This window comes from Malurus melanocephalus, unplaced genomic scaffold (genome assembly GCF_030028575.1).
Source record: "Malurus melanocephalus ecotype Western Australia unplaced genomic scaffold, MMel_1.1 scaffold_81, whole genome shotgun sequence".
NCBI classification, from domain to species: domain Eukaryota; kingdom Metazoa; phylum Chordata; class Aves; order Passeriformes; family Maluridae; genus Malurus; species Malurus melanocephalus.
Window position 1 is genome coordinate 2,330,160 of NW_026623313.1, and position 23,150 is coordinate 2,353,309.

Sequence of the window (23,150 nt, forward strand, 5' to 3'; positions counted from 1 at the left end):
AGTTACTTGTTGCTCCAGGTTGTCTGTTAATTTGTTCATTCTTCCAGTGTTGGCATGCTTTACATATCCATGGGCATAAAACAGAGAGTGCTCCTGGTAGCAGGAAGCATTTTAATTTAATCCATGGAGTCTGAATTAAAGTAGGCAGCAGGGCCACGGCTTTACAGAAAACACAGCCACRCTACCTGCAAGGCCTGACAACTTTAAAGACAACTTTCAGATTCTTGTCCTGTCCTGTCCTAGTATTCATGCAAACACCAATATCAAATTTTGGGAGATACTTTTTTCATTCTTACCTAACTAGGAACAGAACGTGGATACTCCTAAAAGCTTTAGAACGAAGTACTGCTATGGTTTTCACTAACAACAAACTAGAAATATGTTCAATACTGAGATGAAGCAGTCATTTCACATAATTTTTTCTTGAATGACTTCTCTTTAGGGTTGGGCTTCCTATCTTTGCAACCCTCTCAATTCTTTCATTTACCTTCTCCCTTTAAACTCTCACTTYTCTTCTGCTGAATATTTCTGTGAAATCTTGCCAGCTCTTTTGGGTCATACATACCAATGATCTGGATTGACATGTCACCATGTCAGAGTGTCATATTCCCCTTTCTGGTCAAGATCCAGAACACATGCCTGCAGTTTCAACACTTCTCAAGTTAGGACATATCTATCCATAATATAACCAGTTCACTCAAGGAAAGCCACATTAAAATGCTCCTTAGATTAATCTGTACAGACTGTTTTCCATATGTTCCTTAAATATGACAGTAGGTTTGAATTTAAAATGTCAACACATTTCACATTAATGAAGTTTAAAAAAAGCTTATTCTAGTATATTTGGATTTGGTTGAACTGAAACTGATTGAGAAATTAGAGAAGTGTTGGAGAAAAAATGACCYCTGGGGAGGGTACTTCAGGGGAAAATCTGCATCAGAGTTCTTGCAGCACTGCCCAGCAGTGAAGGACTCACGGCAGTGAGGATGATTGAATGAATGAAACCTTCCTCTGCCCCATCAACAACACCAGTTTGTATTGGGCACYGGTCCTCTATTTTCCCTTTCCTCCCTCTTCCCTTCATGAAATCACACAGGCAGAGCAGTTGTGGTAATTTTTTGAGCTCCTTCCCGGAGCTATTACTCCAGGAGCCTTCACTGTGCTGTGGAAGCCAGGACAGCCCTGGGTCTAATTCTGGTTCTTTGTTGATATCTTATTATTCTTGCAAATACATCTCCCAGTTTATTTGGAAATTTACATAACTGTGAAGAGGATGAATGTCTTGCATAAATGAGTAGGGAATAGGATACTCTTGGGTAAATCTGGCAACAAAATACATTAATAATTGTAAAAAAGCAKTACAGTTGTGAGATACCTGACTATTGATAGAGTTGTTCTCTGCTAACAAGCAAGCAGGCACGGTGTAAAACAGCTGCAAGGCAATAAAGTACCAGAGTCCCACAGAAGAAGGCAGGCAGTGCTCCTTTTACACATCAAGCCTCTGTCCTGATAAACATGGCTCTGTGTAGCAGAAATACACCAGCCCACCCTTAGCTAGTGCCAGATGACTTAAAAGAGTATCTGCCCCACAAACAGCTCTTCTTTTCAGTACAAGAACCTTTAGGGCACAGGGATAATTAGTGTCTACTGTCCAAAAGATTTGGACCATGATTACAGCTGGGCTTCCCCAGCTTCATGTGAGCAAACAAGGAGCTGGGTCAGAAAAGAGGGGCAGAGCCTTCTTTAGATTAACTGTTGAAGCAAGGAAGTCCAGCTTTTCCCCTGCCAGCAACTGGGACCACCTCTGACTAATCACTGACTCTGGATTGCTCACAACTCCAGAAAAGATCACACAAAGCCATTAGAAAAAGGGAAACGGGACAAGACACAAAACACAGGTTCATGAGGCTACACAATACCTGGCAATTTTGAGGACACCAACACAGCTGTGGCCTTCTGCACAGTATTGAGTGTGGACRCATGCATCAGCTCAAAGTGACAGCAATCAGTGAGAGTGGTAACTGTGAAATTACCTCTCCGATACTTTCCAATACTCCGTGTATGAGCTTCCAACACAGTTGTGATGCCACAGCCCCCACCTTGTCCTTTTAGCGTTTYGTCCCTAATGAGTTCTTATTATATCTCAGTGCACAGAAGCATCCTGCCCAGACATTGTATTGCTAAATTCTCTGGGTTTTCAGGCAACCTGTGATGAAAGACAATTCAAGAAAGGAGAGTTATTTTAATGTTTGGAATCCCATATATTTAACAGCATTTCACTACATGTTATCACACATCTAACACTGAGTTCTGTGTGAACTCAACAAAAGCGAAAAATAGGCAGAAGAGAAAAAAGGAAGAAGCAGGGTTTCTCCTGCTCATGCACATGGTAGCAGGGGGCTTCAGTCAGGCTGAAAAGACAATGGCCTAAAGGAGAAGACGTGGCTGACTACCAAAGCCTGTTGTATACACGACACAGACTTTGTACTCTTTTTTCAGATGGCAAGTAGAGAGAATGCTCAAAAAGACTAGCAGTCCAGGAGAGGCAAAAAAGAGTGCATATTAGAAGATCAAACATTTGACAGCCTCTCATATTGCTGGGTCACACAGCCCAGCACACACAACCTAGTTGATGACTGGTGTCTACAGACATAGCTGGTTTTAGTCTCCTCAGAACACACTTGAGTAAATACAAACAAATGAAAGGGATATTTGATTCAAGTACCTAAGGTAACAAGCTTCTGCTCACACAAAAGCAGAGCAGATTTGATATGCAGGGAATGAATCGTGACAGCTCTGACACTCAGATAGTGCCCCTCCACGTGACGTCACCCGCTTGGCTGGTCCCCACTCTCCACAGTTTTCCTCCTTGTCTCAAGCTGTCACTTTAGGTTCATTTCACTGCAGTTGCCAAGTTATTGTAATGGGGAAAAGGAAAGAGAAACTATCAGAGTAAAGCTGCATGACAGTGTAAAGTCCAGTAATCAAAGTAAACTAAAGGAGATTTTATTTTTAAATCACCTCATCCACTTTCCTTTCATGAAAGCTCAAAAAAAAAAAAAAAAAAAAAAACAAACCAACCCAAAAACCCAAATCAAAATATCCCACAAGAAAAACAAAAACCCACTTGTAACTTCCAAGCCATTTAAAATAATACTTAGCATTTTGAGCTCTTTGTTAATACTCATTATTACTGAAAATCCATTTAGTCTGTCAAGATCCACTACGATTTTGGGGAGTGGGAGGGGATTTAATATAAAGGGGACAAATACTGTCCATGAGAGTGTGGAAACCTCTGCCAGCTGCAGTCCCATTTGCTTGCCTTCCTGCATTTACTCAAGGCCCAGAGGTGTCACAGTGTCTACCTAGGTCAAGATTGATCCGTGAAGTCTGCTGTGTCCCCTAACTCAAAACCTGGGCTGGCTTTAGCAGAAGTTAGAGCAGTATGATCTGTAACAGTGTAAATCACCCCAGCCAGTTCTGCAGCGCAAATAGCTCCTCAGCTTTCAAAAGGAGACAGAGTACAACAATGCTGTGGCCATGTCACAGAATCTCCCAAAGAGTGATCCAGGGGAAGCACCAGGAGCATTTGAAATGAGCCACATGTAAGAATTTCTTGAACTTCAAGGTACAGGTGCTTCATGGGTTTTAACCAAACACTATAAAGAAGTATGCACAGCACACGGAAGGCAGTCAATGGGAAGACACAAAAAACGCTGACCTTCAKAAGTTTATACAAAAGGAAGAGTAGACTGACATCAGGAAGAGACCCTTTCAAATAAAATACAAATACACAAACCTGGGGAACAGYATCAGCATAAGTACTCAATCAAGTCAGAAGACACATTTTATTGCTCCTAATTTGTACATACACTACCATCTACTTCCACTACCATTTGTCCACTTCCTTTTTTAATTATCACCTTTAAGATTTAATACAATTCACTATTATTTTTTTTTCAGCAAATTTCATCTCTTGATGGGATATCTCCTGACCAATAAGGGTTATTCAATTGATAGTCCTGAACTAAGTCTGTTGCCAGCAACACCCTGCTCTGCAAGTGAGTGTATCCACACTGTTAGAGTGTAAATTTCTGAGGAAAAGGTGCAGCTCCTCCTGTTGAACCTGATGCCTCAGGTAATYAAAACAGATAATAAGTATGCCTGGACTACCACTGTTTTATATGTGACATATGACAATATATCTGAAACAGAGCAAATTAACACATGCCTGTTGCATCAACAATTCGCAAGTTGGCCACTTTTGAAGGAAATGGTTGACAAACTGGAAAAACTTAGTTGTATCCTCCTAAGAATATTAAATGTGGCTTTTTCCTGTTCTGTTTTCTGTTGCTGCTTAACCTGAATGGACTGAGTTCAATCAAAGGAAGCTACAAAGGATTTGTTAAAGAACTGGGAAGGAAAGATTAAAGAATGGCCCAGATAAGGAACATCCCTCAAAACACKGGAATGGGATTTACAGCTAGAAAGAGGGACTCCCTGTGTTAAAGCCCAAGAAGAGGAAGAGCAGAAAATACTCATCTGTTAAAAGATCCTGTCCTACAGACAGGAAAGTATTTTGAGGTGAAGTAGAAAAGACAGTCCAGAGAAAAAACTGTCAGCCTGGAAAATTCAGAAACAGTCAGAACAGCCTGTAAAGAAAAGCAAGTTGTTCCTCCTGGCTCACATGTGAACAAGGTGGTGCTGACTGAAGTGTGGATAGACTGGGAAACTTTGGTATGTGAGTYTGGGTGTAGACCCCCTGCTTTTTACTTTGGTATGCTGAAAAGTTGCTTGGGGGTCCTTTTAATGAGAGCTACTGTTCCAGCCTTCAAAAGATAAAGGAYGGCCCATGCCTAGACCTGCAAAAGTAGTTACTGCTTGGTACTCATGGGATTACAACACAGGGCCTGACCTGAGAGCTGGTGGATTAAGGGATTCCACTCCCAGAGAAGTAATGACCTGGGATGGACCAAAGGGGAGAGAAGAGAGAGACATACTGATTTTGGTACATCTCAAGACACATGGCAACTGCTGAAGAATACAGAAAGGCATGAATTGAAGTATTCAAAACCATGTTTATGGGGGGGAGGGGGGGGGAAGTACTACTATTCTCTTTTCTTGCAAGGAAAATAAAGAGGAATAATTATTTTCAAGACATTCTGAGTGCTAAGGATGGATGTAACGTCTATATCTCATTCACTGATACTTTGATTTGTGTAGAAGTATCTATATAGTCACAAATAACTATTACATAGAGAGGATAAAATAACATGATAAGGAAATATTGAAAGWATAATTACAAGAATAAATCTAAAAATCTTTTTCCCTATAATGCAGCTAGCAGACTACTCAATTAGAAGTTGTGTCAGATTGCTTACCATTGATTGCAAATGGCTTGCCAATTTTACTGACATGAAATGCTAAAACAAATGCCACTCACCAGTGGTGCAATAGGCAAACTGGCCTCATGGCAGCCACATGAATATGCTCTTACACAGAGCCCAAATCTGGTCAAATCTAAGGAAGCAAAGCACATAAGAATTCTCCAGTATTTGATTTAAACATTGCATCTCCTTTTAATGATGGTATATTCACAGGTGCTTGTGGCCAGAACCTCATTTCAGCAAATGTAGGCCCTATGTAAARAGAACTCCAAGTGAGTATAAATTGAAGAAGTCTGCTAATAGTTGACTGAATGATTAAAGGACATCTATTGAGCCACCACCTGTATGCACAAGGATCTGCACACAGACAGATTCATTCTCACATATGAAGAAAAATAGAAAGGAAAACTCAGTGAATGAATTAAGAAATCTATCATGCTGTACTAACAGATTTACAGACAATTTATRGTCTAGAGAGTAGTTTACAGCTGAATCAAGGGTTTTATGGCAAATCAATACAAAATAGTTTTATAAGCTGTTGGTTAAAAAAAGGTTGAAAAGTCCTTCCTATTTATAAACATAAGTTAAACAAATGCTCGATGGCCAGGACGTAGTTTAGCACACCTCAATAACCTGATCAACCCCGCACTCACATCGCAATGAACACATTTACCATCTGAGATGAGCCCTTGAACAAGCTTGAGTTCTGACATAGACTTGCCTTGGCTCATTATTGAAGGCAGCACCCCAAAAAGCACCAGGAGGATATCCAAGCCCTGCAAGGTGCAGGTTCCCCAACCGAGGACATGAGGAAAGAGATGAAGAAACAAGCTTCTCCCCACAGAGGAGCACCCTTCTTTGTATTCTATACCCTTGTGATATGCAGCCTGTCCTCCAGATTTGGACTCAGGGCAGAAAGTTTTCAGCTGCAAAGTTACAGAATTTAAACACAAAAAGTCTCCTTTTTGTCAGGTTCCGAGGACTGCTTGGCTGTTCTCTCCCTGCCTTTCTCAGTCTCCATTGCTGATCAAGTCCTGCTGGCTGGGTTTTCCTGCCCGATCATCCCCATCCATTACAAGTTTTCCCAGAAAGTGCCAGCAGCCCTCCAGRGAGGCACATCCTCTTCCCCTCCAGGAAATCCCCAGTCCCCTGCGGGAGCCAGGAAAAGACAGAGGGGGTGACTTCCCCACTGCCTGCAGCACTCCCGTCATCTTCCAGAAGGGTCAAAATGTAATGACATACAGCAGACAAAAAGAATGTCAACCACTCCATATTTCCAAAAACAATTGCCATCTCTAAGGGTTGTAAGATTAATGATTATTGCCCTGAAGCCAAAAAAGAGAAATTTAAGACAAAATCAGAATCACAGAGATTATATTGAAATTGGTAGAGATATTCCTTACCAGAAGAGTAACTTGTTTTCCTGACATAGGAACAAGTAGGATTTGAGACAAAAATTAAGAAAAGAAGATTCTTGCATTGGTTTAAAAGCATGTCTTTGCTTAACTCATGTCTACTGTATACAATGGTACCTACCTTCTTCTTTATCTTGTTTATACTCTTACCTATATGGCTACATATTCTTTCTTTACTCTCTAGCTTATTCTGTATATTAAGGTTTTCAATAACAATTGGGAATTGTACCCACTTCTAAGGAAAATGTCTTCAGTTTTTTATATTAGCATATTTCTCCAGATTTATTTGGGAAATTAACCTGAATTAGAATACTTGGGATTTTAAAGGGTAAACAGGGTAATGGTTAGAATACTTTTTCTGAAACTTGACTGGTTAAASTATTTATTGCTGTATATACTTGGGAAAGGTAAATCTCCTGGGAAGGAGAGCATTTGTTGCTCTGAGAATGTCTAAATTTTGGGAATTGTACAAAACCCCATGGAGGAGAGAATGCAAATCAGAGACCACTCGTATGTCTAGCTCTCACATAGCCATTATTCCACAAAGGTTTTTCATTATTTATTTTACGTATCTAGAATCAAACACACTAATCCACTTGGACAAGCAAGCACAAATCCACTAAAGTAAATGGCTGTGGATTTACTTACAATACCAGTGAGTTTGGCTCTTACATATACAGTTTTATTTCTCCTCTAAGCTAAAAATACCTTTATGTTTCAAGACTATCCTTTATTTGAGTTTCCATCCCTTAGGACCAACACACAGTGCAGCAGTGAACAGGCTGGAGGGGCTTTAGTGAACAGAGAACTCACAGAATGTGATCACAATGTGCTTTACAGCGTAAGGAAATCCCTAGGGATCCCCCACATACAATTCCTAAATACTGAGAAAGTTAAAGCTGTCTGTCTAATCTATGGAAATGTGAGTTTTGAACACTGATAAATTTGGACTGCCAAGAATAAACTCACTTTAAAATGCCAGGTTTTTTTTTTTTCTCAGAGAAAAAAAAAATTATGAGAATATAGTTTTCTAAATTTCATACACAATAATTACTAAGTATCTTGTTCCCCACACACCCAAATTGCTTGGAATAAGTTGTCAAAGTAAATTGCCTATTGTTTCAATATTGGTAAATTATTCTCCTATCATGGGTTCTTAGCTTGATAATTTAAGATATAGTAATTTTCATTTACTTAGTGTCTTTGAGAATTTTGGAACAACTACTAAGCCATTTCTTCTAGAAACCTATTGGGTAATTATTATCATAAGAATTAGTCTGGTGGAGTTTAAGAGGAAAAAACTGAGGCTCATGAGATAGAGGGCATGAGAAAAGAAATGATGAAGTAAGGTTATTGGGATGTGAAAAATCTCTAAGTCATAATATACATAGCCCATATACAAACTTGGTCATATTCYTCCTTTTCAGTAAATCAATAGTATTTTTGTGAAAGCAGTGTCACTGCATCAGCAGAAAGAAATCAGAATTATGCAAACAGGACAGCACTACTGAGAGGATGAGGGCCCCTTCTATTGGCCTAWCACAATAATGCTTATTCCTCTTGGCTCAGGTTTGTGGAATTGCCAGGGCTGTTATTGGCCCCCTTCAGAACACAAGACCCTGCACACAGGAACTCTGTGTGGTAACCATGGTCCTCTGACCCATGCCTCATCCACCAAACTTGCCAATCTGACTCACAACTGCACATAGTGTCATGTCTGGGACTGATTTAAAAGGCATGCTTTTTGCTGCCAGCAGCTTTAGCTAAACTTTTTACTAAAATGTATAACACTTGAATGAATTTGGTAGTAAAGATAATTGGATTAACTGCAGAAGTTCAGGAATGAAAAAATGTTTTCTAAAAAAAAATGCAGGGACAGGTAGTCTGTTAACAAGAGAGGTGGCTAGAAATATTGAGGGTTTAAAAACAGTACTTCACTGAAGAAGGAGAAACCAAGTAACTGCTTCACCACTCAAGTTCTTGTAAGAAAAAAAAATAAGCAAATTATTATTTTGGCAAAAATATTTTGACTTTACGACTAAAACATATGTCTCTAAATGTATACACAGGACAGCTTACACGTAGTATATACAGCCACATAGGTTTCTTCATTGACTTTGTTAGGTTTCTGATAATGACACTGATCAGAGGCCTGATCTTTGCTTGCAAAAGGAGGATAGCATCTGCTTAAATCACTTGTTACATATTAGATTAAACAGAAATTAGACTTCCACTTTGGTTTATATACTGGTATTAAGATTAAAAAGGTATGCAGTTATTTTTCTTGGTGAAATCAAAGCAATCATGGAGCCAAAATAATTATAAAGCTRGGAGAAAAAATAGAAATAAGTTTTCAGTACATGCCTTTGCTATTTATTATTTTTATCATTACAGCAGTTGTAAATACGAAAGAGAATCCAGACACTACTTTCTAAGGGATTGTGGGAGAAAGTGGGGGCAGGTCTAAGTCTCTTGCTGTTTTATCCTCTGAGCGAGGCTACTGAGATTTTCTTAACACAGGAACCAGAGTGGGTTTAACCGATGGTTAAAACACTAATTCCACATAACCTTGTTGAAATTAAGCACAAACAGTGCAATTGTTAAAGTTAATGGACAGCAAGGAAAATAGCAAAACTTGCTTCGACCTCGCTCGCTGAAGCACCGGCCTGAGAAGCTGACCCAGGAATGGTTTCATTCCTTACAGAGRCAGCGCCTTCGCTCCCTCATCCTGCCAGCTCTGCCCAGCACCGGCAATCCCCGCCGTGCCCCGGGGCACCGAGCCACCCTGGCACCGCAGGGCGCCCACCTGGGCAGCGAAAGGCACCGAGAACCCGAGGAGCAGGGCCGGGCGGTGGCGGGGCAGTCCGGGCCCGGGTTCTGGATGAGCCGAGGGGCAGCGGCCCGGCTGTGGCAGGGCTGTCCGGGCCCGGGTTCTGGATGAGCCGAGGGGCAGCGCCCCGGCTGTGGCAGGGCTGTCCAGGCCCGGGTTCTGGATGAGCCGAGGGGCAGCGGCCCGGCTGTGGCAGGGCTGTCCGGGCTGGGTTCTGGATGAGCCGAGGGGCAGCGGCCCGGCTGTGGCAGGGTTCTCCAGGCCCGGGTTCCCGGTGACCCAATCCCGAGGAGCAGCGGCCCGGCTGTGGCAGGGCTCTCCAGGCCCGGGTTCTGGATGAGCCGAGAAGCAGGGCCGGGCGGTGGCGGGGCTGTCCGGGCCCGGGTTCTGGATGAGCCGAGGGGCAGGGCCGGGCGGTGGCGGGGCTGTCCAGGCCCCGGTTCCCGGTGACCCAATCCCGAGGGGCAGCGCCCCGGCTGTGGCAGGGCTCTCCAGGCCCGGGTTCCCGGTGACCCAATCCCGAGGGGCAGCGCCCCGGCTGTGGCGGGGCTGTCCGTCCCCGCTGTCCGCCCCCGGTGCCGCTCCCCCGGGCGAGGAGCGAGGCGCGGGCCTGCCCTCCCCTGTGAATCGCGTGACAAACACAATTAAATGCCCTGTCAGGTCCCTCTGCCTTGCAGGGAATAACCACGGTGATTACAAAGAAACATTTCAGCATTCCCCTTTATTCCCTCGTTTGATCTTAGTAGGAATGGCTCTGATAAAACTGACGCACGGTACCAGTTTTGATAAAATACACRCTGCCTGTGGAATAATGCCGTCCCGGCTGACGCTCACTCATGAAAGCCCTTATCCTTTTGTATTTTCTGGCTTTTCAAAACTTTTTTTTTTATTATTATTATTTGTCAGTTCAATTGTGTTAGAAGCTTATCCAGATGCCTCTATACTTGAAATAGAAAAAAAAAATTACTTTGTTAAGATGTTAGGCAGCACTGAATGTAGTTATCRTTATTTGTGGCCTTTATATCTACATTACAATTTTGTCACAAGCTCAATGTAATATCTAGAAATCCCCTTAAAATAAAAACTAGTGAGTGTGTTATGAAATTACAGCCAGGACAGATGGCCAGATCCTGTCATTGGAAATAAAAGTAATGTTATAAGTGTATAACTCCATTGGGGAAATTGAGTACCATAATAAAGTAGACTTCCACTTTCTGCAATGAAATTCAATGACTGTTGAGGAGTTTAGGGTTTAGAAAATTGAAAAATGAAACCTTTGGTTTTCCGCTGCTGTTTGATGATGTGTAGCAAGTCCCTTTATGGACTGAGGCTAACATCCAAATAGTAACAAGCTTGCAGTGAATAGAGCCCACAGAGGATCAGCTACTAAATCTTGCAATAAAAGCTGTGTGATTTACAGTAAATTCCAGAGGGCTGACAGCACCACAGCTGAGGGCATAAACACTTCTTTCATGGCTGAAGCTTCAGTCAGCTCTGTCTGCTGTGAAGTACAATTGAGCAGTGAGGCATGCTGCTTACCAGCAATGACTTTGATAAATAACTAGGAAGTCCCACTGTTGGCTTAAAACTAGAAGTTGTTCAGTTGCAATTCTGCATTTGTCCTGCTTTAATGGGTATGGAAGTGGCTTTAGCTGTAATCTGTCAGTGATTGATTAGGTCTTCCTGGATCCCTTCCCCGCACCGCTCCCAGCTCCCTGCTCTCCACAGTTAAAACAAAATTGGTACATATCTGACTGCCCTCTTATGAGGAAAGTAAACACTCTTAATTCTGCTCAAGTGAGTGTAGGTTAAATGGCTGCAACTAATAAATTGTTGACAGACAACCTGTGTTAACAACGGGGTACCTAAAGGTGCAGGTGTTCATGCAGCTTCTGCTCGCCACTCAGTTATGCTGGGGTGTAAAAGCCTAATCGGTGTAATTAATGTTTTTTATGCATAGGTGCAAGAGCCAGGGCTGGAGCAGAGCCTTGGATTCCTAGCTCCAGAAGAACAGAGCTCCAAGGCCRAATGCAGGATCACTCATTAACATGCTGTGTAAATTGGACATAATGTTAAACATGTGCACAAATGCCACAAAGCTACTCAGAAAAGGAGTGTAGCATTAGGACAAGAAACTTCAGTAAGGTTTTGACCGAAATACTCGGTCAGTTTTGTTCAGATGCRTCAGGGTAAATGCAATATATAAATTATCTGCTCTGATTTGGCAAGATGTGGGAGTATTTTTCTTGTAGTTTCAGTTGGAAAGGGAAAAACAAACACAACATTTAGAAAAAAAGCTATCTTCAACAGAAAGCCAGGATGAGAAAGTCTCTTTACCTGACATCAATATACAGCCCACAAAAAWTTAAACTGTACCATCTGGCTTATGTAAAAACTTCAGTGGAGAGTGGACATGATTCTCCATGCATGTGCATAAAACATTGTGGTGAGACTGTGTAAACACAGACTTGCCAAGCAGCAGAGCAGTTCTTGTATTCTCTGTGCTGTTTTCCTGTAATCTTGTAACTGAGTTACTGCAAGTAAACCAGGGAATACAATATGGCACAGAGCTGTTCTATGATGCTTAAGAAATTTAAAGGTAAATACTGGGTATGCATAGCCTTAAAATACAGCAGACTTGAAACTGAGTTCCTGATTCTGCCTCAACTGCCTTTACAATTACTGGGAACAAGGATTGTATGAATTCACCCTACCTCTGAAGAAGARTATTTTGCTTTTAATAGAAAGAATGTATTGAATCCTCATTCTTGCAGACTTCAGGCTTTACTGCCATCAGAATTGTAGATAGTTTCATTTATTTGGGACTTTTACAAATCCATTTKGTYACTTGTATATGCCACCATTTTCTTTTCCAATGGTCTGATGTGGGGGGGACCCTCAGTTTTTGATAAAGACGCATCAGTGTTCATGCAAAGTGAACAAAATTTCTGGTTCTGAACAGGTTTTTTCTGGTTTCCTGATTGTTCAGTATGGAAAAGAGCAGTGACTGGAGAGAGGCAGGATTCACTCTATTATTTTTGGGGGGGTATTTAGCTGAATTTACTCTTAAAATATGCCACGTATATTTCTCAAGTTTTTATTGTCAGAACCACAAGATTATCAAATAAAATAATGCCACGAAAGAAAACATCTAGCAGCATGGTATGACTTGATTTTAACAAGGTCATTTTCAATGCTTTTTTAAAAAGTGATTAAGTATGATTTTTCATTTCTGAAACCGTCCACTTTTCATTGCCTGACCTACATGCATCGAGTTGTTCCAAATGCATTATAAGGGCAATTATTGCTGCCTTGAACTTCTCTTGCCATGTCAGAGTGACTAGAAATAAGACATGGGAGAAGGTAGTGTTTGATTAGCTTGARCATTTGTGGAAAAGGATTTTTACTCCTCCAAGGATTTAGGAAGAAGCCTACCCATAAGTATACAATCAAGGAGAGATTTGCATACCTGAGAAACAGCAGTTCAAGCATGAGAATGTGAGGTCAATCAGGAGTAACTAGTTAAGAAATTCAATTGACGGCTATTTTCCCCATGCTTTTTTATACTTGTGATTTAATACCAGTTGATCTGAACTACCATTAGTAGCTGCTGAGAGAATCAAAAGCTTAGGTCAAATTCACATATTAGACTTTGAAGCACAGTTATACTCCTGTAAGGTAAGTATTCTACATTTCTTTAAAATGGACAGAGGTCTTTTTTCCCATTTAGAATGTCAGTCCCGTAATAATTGCTTATTATATCTATCAAAGTTCTAGGAAATCTTATAGCATGTTTTTTAGTTATACTGCAAGAGCTTTAAAAGCTAATAAACTTACAGAAAAGGTATGAGGATTTTGAGTTCTAATAAATTCTTGTAAAATCATTTTAGGATTCTATTCAAAGAGGCAATGCAGAGAGGATATGGATCTCTGTAGCTCTGCCCACTGATTCAGCAAGAACTCACTGGTTTGCAGAATCCAATTTTTCCATGGTTGCAGATTCTAGGCTGGACACAGATAGCTTATTTACATGAAACTGCTCACTCCTTACTTTATGTGCACTGTCACCTCTGTGTCTCTCATCCCAGTTCCGCAAAGCCAATTCTACAAACTTGCTCTGCCAATAATCATGCATATTCAGTTGTTACTGATTAATGCTAAGCCCTGAATTTTGTTTTAAACCAAGTGCTATTCACAATTTTTTCATGCCTCTTCTAAGAATGAAAGCTATATATGTGAAGCAGTTCTTACTGTTTAGTAACTGAATTATATTTTAAATCACATCATTCAGAAGAGTAAAATATAATAGTGTAGCAAACACCATTTAATGGTGACACGTTTCATTTGGACAGCCACTTAATTGAGATATCTTCCAGGGAAACTGTTTAGTCTACCAACTGTAAATGGCAATGACTACTGCTTAATCAGAACCATTTTAGCATAAATTTCGCTTAATAGGGAAACATTTGCCTGGTGACAAATAYGTGAATAGTGTTTAACCAAGTGTTAAATAGTTATACAATTTGAGACTCTCCTTTTTAATTTTAATAGTGAAGTGCCAGAAAAAGATTACAGGGAAAAATARAAGTTGAAATACTGTAAATATCCTGTTTTTGTCTTTGGTTTCATTTTTTTTTGTTCTTGATGAGCAGAGTATTTTGTCATTGTAAAGCTTTATCAACTATTTTTAAGACTTCATCTCCTAACGGGGACAAATAATCAGGAAGATACAATATCCATGCATAGTCTCAGTAACAGATCTCTGCTGTCACCCTTAAAAATAATCATAATAATAATATTAATTATAATAAGGTTATKACATGATAACATGTATGTACCCTGCCAAAAGGCATTTTGTGTCTCCACCGCAATCAACTCTCTCTAAAGAAGGCAAAATTTGGTCCTAACACCAATAGCCAGAGATCACTTGGTCATGCCAGGAATTGAACTGACAAATGAAAAGATCACCCACCCAGAACAGCTCATCTGAATATATTCAATAAGCTTATCTAAAATAGCTACATACATACTAAAAAATAACAAAACCAAAATTGKCAAAACAAAAACAACCATTTCAAGATCCCATCAGAAGGACCCTACATATTTACTCAGGAATACATAACAGGTAGAGGTGTTTCATASTAACATTCCCTTAGTGAAGAAACCTTACTCCCACCAGCCAGTCTGTCATCCCTTAGTACATAAAGATGGCAAGAAATGTCTTCTGCTGTCATTTGCTGTTTCAGGAGATATGTCATCAGGCAGTCCCTCAGGAGTATTGCTGCTATTAATAATTATAGCTTAAGGATCTAATCCCATAAAGGACTAAGCACCTCCGTGAGAAGTCAAGAGGCACAAAGAACTATTGAAAAGCTGAGCACCATCCCGGATCAGGCCCTTCGGTACTTGTAGTAAGCACTTGAATCACTCTCATGCTACAATAAGCAGTCAGTGCAATGCAGTAAATCATAGAACATGTAAAAGGTTTTCTTGAATAAAAGGCTGCACTAATAACATCCCATTTAATTAGTAAAAAACCATATTGAAACATGTCACAGAAAATGTGGCAGGGTAATCTCCACAATATACAACAGCTGATAAGTTAACTGGGTATTATGAATATGGGTGACTATAAACCAAATATAGAGATATCCATTCCGATAGGCTGTATGACAGGTAGCCTATTGTTTCATTAATTTCTACTTTTAAAAGTTAATTTCTTCACTTTTTAGTATTAGTCATGTATTAGGAAAATTAGCATAAAGGTGATGATAATGCATGATCTTTATATGCCATCTTATTAAAATGAAGCTATTTTTAATACTTTTAAGAGGCCTATCAGAAAACACAATTTATATCCTCAAAGTATATTTTGTCAGTTTCAAGTATAATTTTTGCATTCATATTCTTTTATGAATTTTAATGGAGACACTTAAATTGTAATTATTCCTCTCAGCTCAAATGCAGGTAACAAATGGAATTCAATCAGTGTTTGCGCATAATGACCATCATTAAGAGAGAAATAATAATGACATTCTCTCTGCATTAAACTTGCAGACTCTTTACACAATGATCTGAATCCCATTATTGATCTCCATGGAGATATGCAATTGTCACCTATTCTGCATAATATCTGAATGTTAAATACATTTGTTTGGAACAAATATTTTAATGAATACAGTCAGTTCCACTTAATTAACTATCTGATAACTGAATATTTTTGCTTAATAATTGAACATGGAACATCAAAATTGTCCTTTTTTWAAAAATCAAATGCACTTGAGATTAGACACAGACATTCATTTAGATTTTTGTAAAATGCACATATAGTTAAAAATTTCCCCTACTTTTCTTTCAAAAATACATATTAAGATACTGGTAAAGTATTTTATTTAGCAATCACTTCTTTTCCCCCCTTTGCTTTTACTAAACCTAGTGAATGCTTCAAACTGGAAAAAAATTCCTTCTGAAACTATCTCTTTCCTTCTGCAGAAAGATATCTCACAAATGGGTTTGCTGGGGGAAAAAAGATGCTTAAATGTAAAACAATGAACTTAAGTTTTAGAACAACCCCTATCTTGTATTGATAAAAACATCTTACTTATTCTGAAAAACTGCAGAGTTTAGCTGTAATAGAGATTTCTGAATGCAACYGTGTCGGAATAAATCAGGCACCAGAAACTAAAGAGAGTAATGGGAGTAATCCCAATTGGCATTCAAAGATCCTACCTCTGGATGCAGCCATCTTGTTTAAAAAAATACTTTTGGTGGCACTGGCAATGGGAGAGGGTGGTAAAAGTTGCCTTAGAGGAGAGTATGGGAAGTCCCAGAGTGGATAATTAAAAAATAACTTGGCCATAGGGGGAGTTTCTTCCCACTGTCAATACTTAGCTAATGCTGTGAACAATCAGGAGTCATACACTTTATTTAAACACTGAAACTATAGATCTTTTGATTATCTATGTAAAGGCTGTTTCTTAGGATCCTGCTAAGGTCTTAGCCTTCATGATATCATGGTTTAATTCCAGTCAGTAACTCAGCCCCTCACAACTCCTCGCTCACTCCTCCCTGGTGGGGCAGAGGAGAGAATCAGGAGGGTAAAAGTAAGAAAAGTTGTGTGTTGAGGTTAAAACTGTTCAGTAGGTAAAGCCAAAGCCACRCACACTAGCAAAGTCAAATAAGACTTTCATCCACTACTTCCCATGGGSAGGCAAGTGTTTAATTGGCCCCAGGACAACAGGGATCCACCACACGGTGACTTGGGAAGACAAACACCATCACTCCAAACACCCCCTCCTTCCCTATTCTTCAYCCAGCTTTTATAGTGAGCAGATACTGAAATGCATTGCATTCACTGTGGCCTTGGCAAAAGACAGGGGGAATGAACAAGGGCACTGGAACAGCTTATTGAAARCCTCTTTTCCAGACCAACAGGATTCCTACTCAGTGATGAAGTAAAGGGGTTTCCAGAAACCCCAACAGGTTGACTTTTTGGAAAATGAGTGTAACTGTTTTYAACATAAACTGAACTTACGAACATGCTCTATTTTAATTTAAAGTTCAAATCAGATTTTTATAAAAATCAGTCAATATACTTGCACGTTTCATGCAGCTAAAATAATGCTAATGCAATGATGTTTCTAGTCTAGTTTCAATGATGTTTAMGTCACCCACATGCTCAGCATGTCTTTTAAAGACTAAATAGAAATTACCTATTAGTTTCTATTCACATCTTCCACAAAGAAATATTAGACATAAAGAAAAAATAGCAAAAAGAAAATAAAACCCATTAAAATTATTTTTGGTTGGAAAAAATACATTTAAAAGAAGCTAAAGCAAACTTGAAGTGTTTGAATAGGAGAACCAGAAGCAGTATGCTTGCATGCTTTATGCTTCCTCCCTCTCTTTCACTCAGTTAGAGTGAGAGAAACTTTTTAGCATCAACTATATACAGGATACGAGAAGATCAGACAGAGTATAGAAGCTTATGATACACTGAGAGAAGCACAGGGTAAAAATATTAAAGTAGACATAGTTAGAAAGCTAATTTGAAAATCATCACAGAAGCTAATTTGAAAAACATGACAGTTAGCAGAATATTCTTGCTTAATCCTCTGCAGAATTGCATTTGACCCACATTATTGTGAGCATTGCTTTCATAGCTGCACTATATACCAATGTATTTGCTAAGGACTATTAAAGCAGGATCTGTGTATACCATCATTTCTAGTCTGGGTGGTACTTGCAGTATTTGTWTATCTCTCTATTTGATCATTCCCTTTATATTATGCATGACATCCCATGGATGGATGCAGAATGTGTTTACTACACCATAACTCGATCATTATCTTGGRTGAATGGCCAGAGTGTGTCCCAGAACTTGCTCATTACTATGGGGGCTGCATACCAGTAATTGATCACTCTTCCAATACTGTACAAGAGCTCTTAGGGTACATGGAGGGGGAATACATTCTGTATGTAGATTCTACATTTATTTTGTTTTGGACAGTGAAGTATACAGAGAGTGAATTTTAAAATGCCTGTGTATTCGCTATTGTTTGTTGGGAGAAGGAACTGTTGTTTTGAGAGATAAAAATAAAACAAAGCATCCAAGAAGACTGAGCTATGACATAGCAAAAAGAGTAAATGCTTGGGAGAAAGAATGATAATATTTCTCAAGGAATACCAGTAATGTAGAAAAGAGTAAAACATATCGATGCACAAGTTTTTAAAAAATGCATAAGCAGAATGGAAAATAGTATTACTGCTATGGCTAGATGCACACAGGCAAAATGTAAAAAAAAACCAAACAGGATGGATGCCAAGATGGTTGGGTAGTAATGTCTTGGCTACACATTRTACATTAGAGGCATAAATCAAGTCTATTAAATATGTCACTTAGACAGCGTATTCCACTTCCTAAACTCTGCTCAGAATTTCTCATCTTCTCCAGGTAAACTATGGAGTGAATAGCTGTCCCACTGTTGATGATAGAGATAATGCTGTTGTATCTTGCTAATAATTTTCACTAGATTATGTCCTACCATTTATATAGAAATAATTTGTTTACTTTACTTGTTCAGTATRTTGTTCTCCAGGTGATTTATCCCTGTTACTGAGTTGGCTATTTTTCAGTTTGTGCATTTATTTTCAATGTGCAGTGCCAAGACTGGCTAGGATGCCATCTTTATAGCATTATTATTTAACGGGTACTAATCCCAATATCAGTAATATAGCAAAACATTTACAGACAGAGCAAAACAGGAAACTAAAGTGTAAGGTGGCTTTCTGTTTGCACTATTGCACCAAATCAAGGCGGCAAGAAATGACCAAGAACTTGTCAACCCTTCAATGGCTCTTCATTTGTCATAGCTAGTATAAGAGAACATAACAAAAAAGCCAGTTCTTGCCAGGTTAATTTTTTTCCAAGGACAGAACTCCTTCATTAGACCTGTAAATATATTGGCCCAAGAAAAGGCCTCATAACAGTGCAATATTGCATTGCCTGGGGGAAGTATTGCTGAAAACAGCTAAAAAGTGGAGTCATTCCAGAGTCATCACTTTTCAAGGCTACTTGTTTCTATAGCTGAAATACAGCTGATGAGGAGATTCCCTTTTGGGCTAACMAGGAATCTTATGGAAAACACAATTAGACAGGGGTTTTTTTTTAAGGTTTTTTTTTTAAAAAACAAAAAAGAAGGGAAGCAAGCTTACCTTTTATACTGAAACATTCAACAATTTGCAAACCCAGACGACAACTGGTATTTTTTGGAGTGGAAAGAATCTAAACACTATGGCTATGGTTAAATGATGCACTAAAGCTGGTATTAAAAATCCCATAAGTGAACTGTAAACAAACYGTGAACACTCTGTAAGCATAGGACTAGAAAGTGCAGCTCCCTTTCAGACAGAAGGAAAGTGTAAAGAATGTGTGAATTTTGTACCATGTTCTAAGTACYTCACAGAAAGAAATCGGAATCATTGAAGCAGGACATAGACTGTGGAATCATGAATCCATGAGCTGTGTAGTGTTGTAGAAGAARGAGAGACATAGATAGTCCCATTTGTAAAGCCATTTAATTCAAGATGATATTGCTCACGTGTTTTAAGGTGACTATTGCTTTACCCTGGTAGGGCACATAAAGCCTGTCTGGCAGATCTGCCAATGGCTCACAGCAGGTACTGGGCTTTTGAAGTTTGTATATTTTACTTGACGTTTAGGCAGTGGTTTAAAACGGTTTTTGTGGCATATATCAGTGGAATAAATGGGTTCTTTGCATAGTTTATACTTTTGTTACACTATTGTTTGTGCCCTACTTAATTCATTACAGCTTCTTTCAGAGATATAAATGTATAGTTCAAACCATTTAACTAGAGTCTATTTCCTAATATTCCTTCTTTAGTTTGTTCTCTGACAATGATGTTTTAGACTATTTCACAGTTATCTATCATAAACTAACACATTCAATTTTAAGGACTTTTAACAGCTCTCTAGCTCTCAGTGAGGGGCCAAAGCAAAGGTAGGTATGCTATTCTTATATACTATAAGAAGGTAGGTATGCTATTCTTTTAAACTATAAGAATTTGGAATGTTTCAGTAAACTAAATTATAGAAGCATGCTAATGAATTAATTTTTAATGTGCAGCCTAAATTTCCTTTTTATGTCCCCAGAACAAGTTATCTCAGAGACAAGAAGCAGCTCCACACCTAATGAAAAAAAAGTGAAATTACAGGATTAGAAGAATAAGCAATCACATTTTTGGTGTATGAGTAATAATTTTTAAAAGAAAACATTTTAAAAATTAAACCATCCCTTTCACTGTTCACAGACTTCAAAAAAAAACAAAAAACTATGTACATTTAATATATATATAAMACATTCCGATAATCAAATCTCAAACTGAAGGATTGATGATTGATTGTCATTTTTTTCTGTAAGGTATGTCATGCAGCTTATTAAACCCTCTAGGAAGTATATCTGTATTTGAAACTAGAAAATTTTTTATCCTGCTAAYTAAAAAACAGACGACTGAACAAATCCAAGGGTCAAAAAAAATCACAGAATCTGATAATAAAGTTATAACACTTTACTGTTACATTTAAATGGTATTTAGAGACAGCTCTCYAAATTGCACACGTAATTTTAGTCTAAATTAAGCAAAACAAAAATCCGATTTTGGTACTTCTATGTTAAAAAAGGTCTATAATATTCCAAGTACAAAAATCGTAAAAGCAGAGACAGCTTCACTAAGATAATATTGCAGCCTTGTAAACCTCCAGCAAGTGACAAATCAACATTTTYGAGCAGGGACAAAGTGAATCCATTAGATGAAATACTGCCATCATTACCTATTTTTAGTAGTAATAATAAATACAGTCATTATGATGATGAATAACTAATGAAATGGCAGGCCTAGGAAACAGTATTGCAAAGCTTTCAAGAAATYAGAGTCAGATCCTGGAACTGTAGGTATTACCAGTCTATGTCTTATTTACCTTCTGACTTCAGCAGGACTTTTCAAGTAGTCCTTATCCTGAAGCTTGCCAAAACAAAAAAGGTAACAAGAYAGAAAAGGAAAGATCCTTTTCAATAAAACACAATAGATCTCATAGCCCATTATTCAAACCTAAAGAATATAGAACATRGACAGTATATAATAATTCTTGCTAGGAGGAATTGCCACAGATCCTATTGTTTTATTATTACACAGAATTAAAATATGTTCCACAATTAGAAACACTTCAAATAATCCTTTAAGAGAGGGGAGACTTACACCACCCCACCCCCTCCCACCTCAGGACTTGCTAAATTCTGTTTATGTTTCTAATCAGGCATTAGGTAGATATCATAAAATTTGATAAATGGAACATACTTTGCACTGATTAAATGATCAACAAAATGRAATTAGTATGCTTTCATTTACTATGTCAGCACAGTGACTAAAAGCATTGAAGGTATTATTGCTTCCTCAAAAAAACATTTTAGCCATTTCCAAATTTTGAGGAATTTTTCTAAAGTCACTTTCCAGAAATGGACTATTCTGGAGACACGGTGCAGGTCCAGAAATGTTTTGAGATACAACTTTCCACCTTTTTCATGTTTTCTTAGCTTTATAATTTTCTTTAAATACATGCCTGAATATCTGGAAGGTACCAGAATGTTTGCCTCAATTGAGATACCTGATTTTTAAGAGAAGATGAAATACAGAATCAAGACAAATCAAATAAATGTTAACAAAGTCTTAGAAATATGTTCATCTTTAAACTAGAATTTTGTAAATTATCTGTTTTCAACAGCTCTGCTTCCAAATAGATTTTTTTCAAAGGAGACATTTCATTCTGCAGTCACATTTAAAGATAATTCCTGGTTCTAGCACCCTTCACTTTTTTCTGASTTTGAACAGCAAACTTTAACATTATTTATGAGTTGTCTCACCTTAGCAGTGCATACAATAACAATTCATTGGACAATGAAACAKTAAAGATGATCTGATTATTTTACTGAATATATATAAGGGGAGTGATTTCATTTGAATATTTCTGAAAAAATATTTATTATTACAATTAAAAAACATTACATGGGTCTCTCTAAATAGAATTAATTTAGAGAAACAAATGAACAGAACATTTAGAATTTTTTKACATTATTTTTTTATTTCATAATTTATGAGTTAATATATAATTGCTCTCTTAGTTTTTTGTTTCCTGTCTCTATCTATCCCTTAAAAGGAAATGCTTTGCATGGCATATATCTCAATATGCTAACCCGAAGTATGAATGAATGTCATCTTGGGCCTAACACCATTATCTAATACACTGTATACATTTAGCATGTTTCACTGATGTCCCTGCCTTTTCCCAAATATAAATATTATCATTAATCTGAATGGCATCCCTCCAAAATTAACTTGTTTTTAAACAATCCTATAGTACATGCACCTTCAAGCCTGAATCAYGTAAACATTAATGGTCTCAAGTTTGCTTGCTTCCTCACTTTGGCAGCACTCAGATAGGTGAGAAGGTGGATAAAGGTGGGGAAATCTGGCCATCTCCCAAGAAGTGACATTTTCTTAGTTAAATGGAATACAGATGTCTTCATCTCACTCTAAAATCAAGGTCAAGMAGATTAAGAGTAATGTGATACCCTTTTGCTAGGAAGGTCTCTATTTCTGATCCGGAGCGAATATTAAAGACATTTTGTGCTATGCAGCTGGTAGAAAGGCACTCAGAAAAATTTTATAGTCAGTGGTGGCAAGATCCTATGCCTATGAAAGATCTTATAAAAATGGGTGGACTCTATAGGACGTCAAGGAGAAAAATAACACTTTTAGGGGTGCACTCATTTTAACAAGACAGTTTTTTTTTTAATTTCGTGGACCTTCTCGGATCTCTGAAGAGCTTTAAATGGAGACTTRGGAAGAGCCAGCCTCAGAATAAACCAGTTTACTGGACTCCTTGCCAGGTGCTACATCACACATTCGCACATCTAGCACAGGACCTAATTTCAATTTCTAATA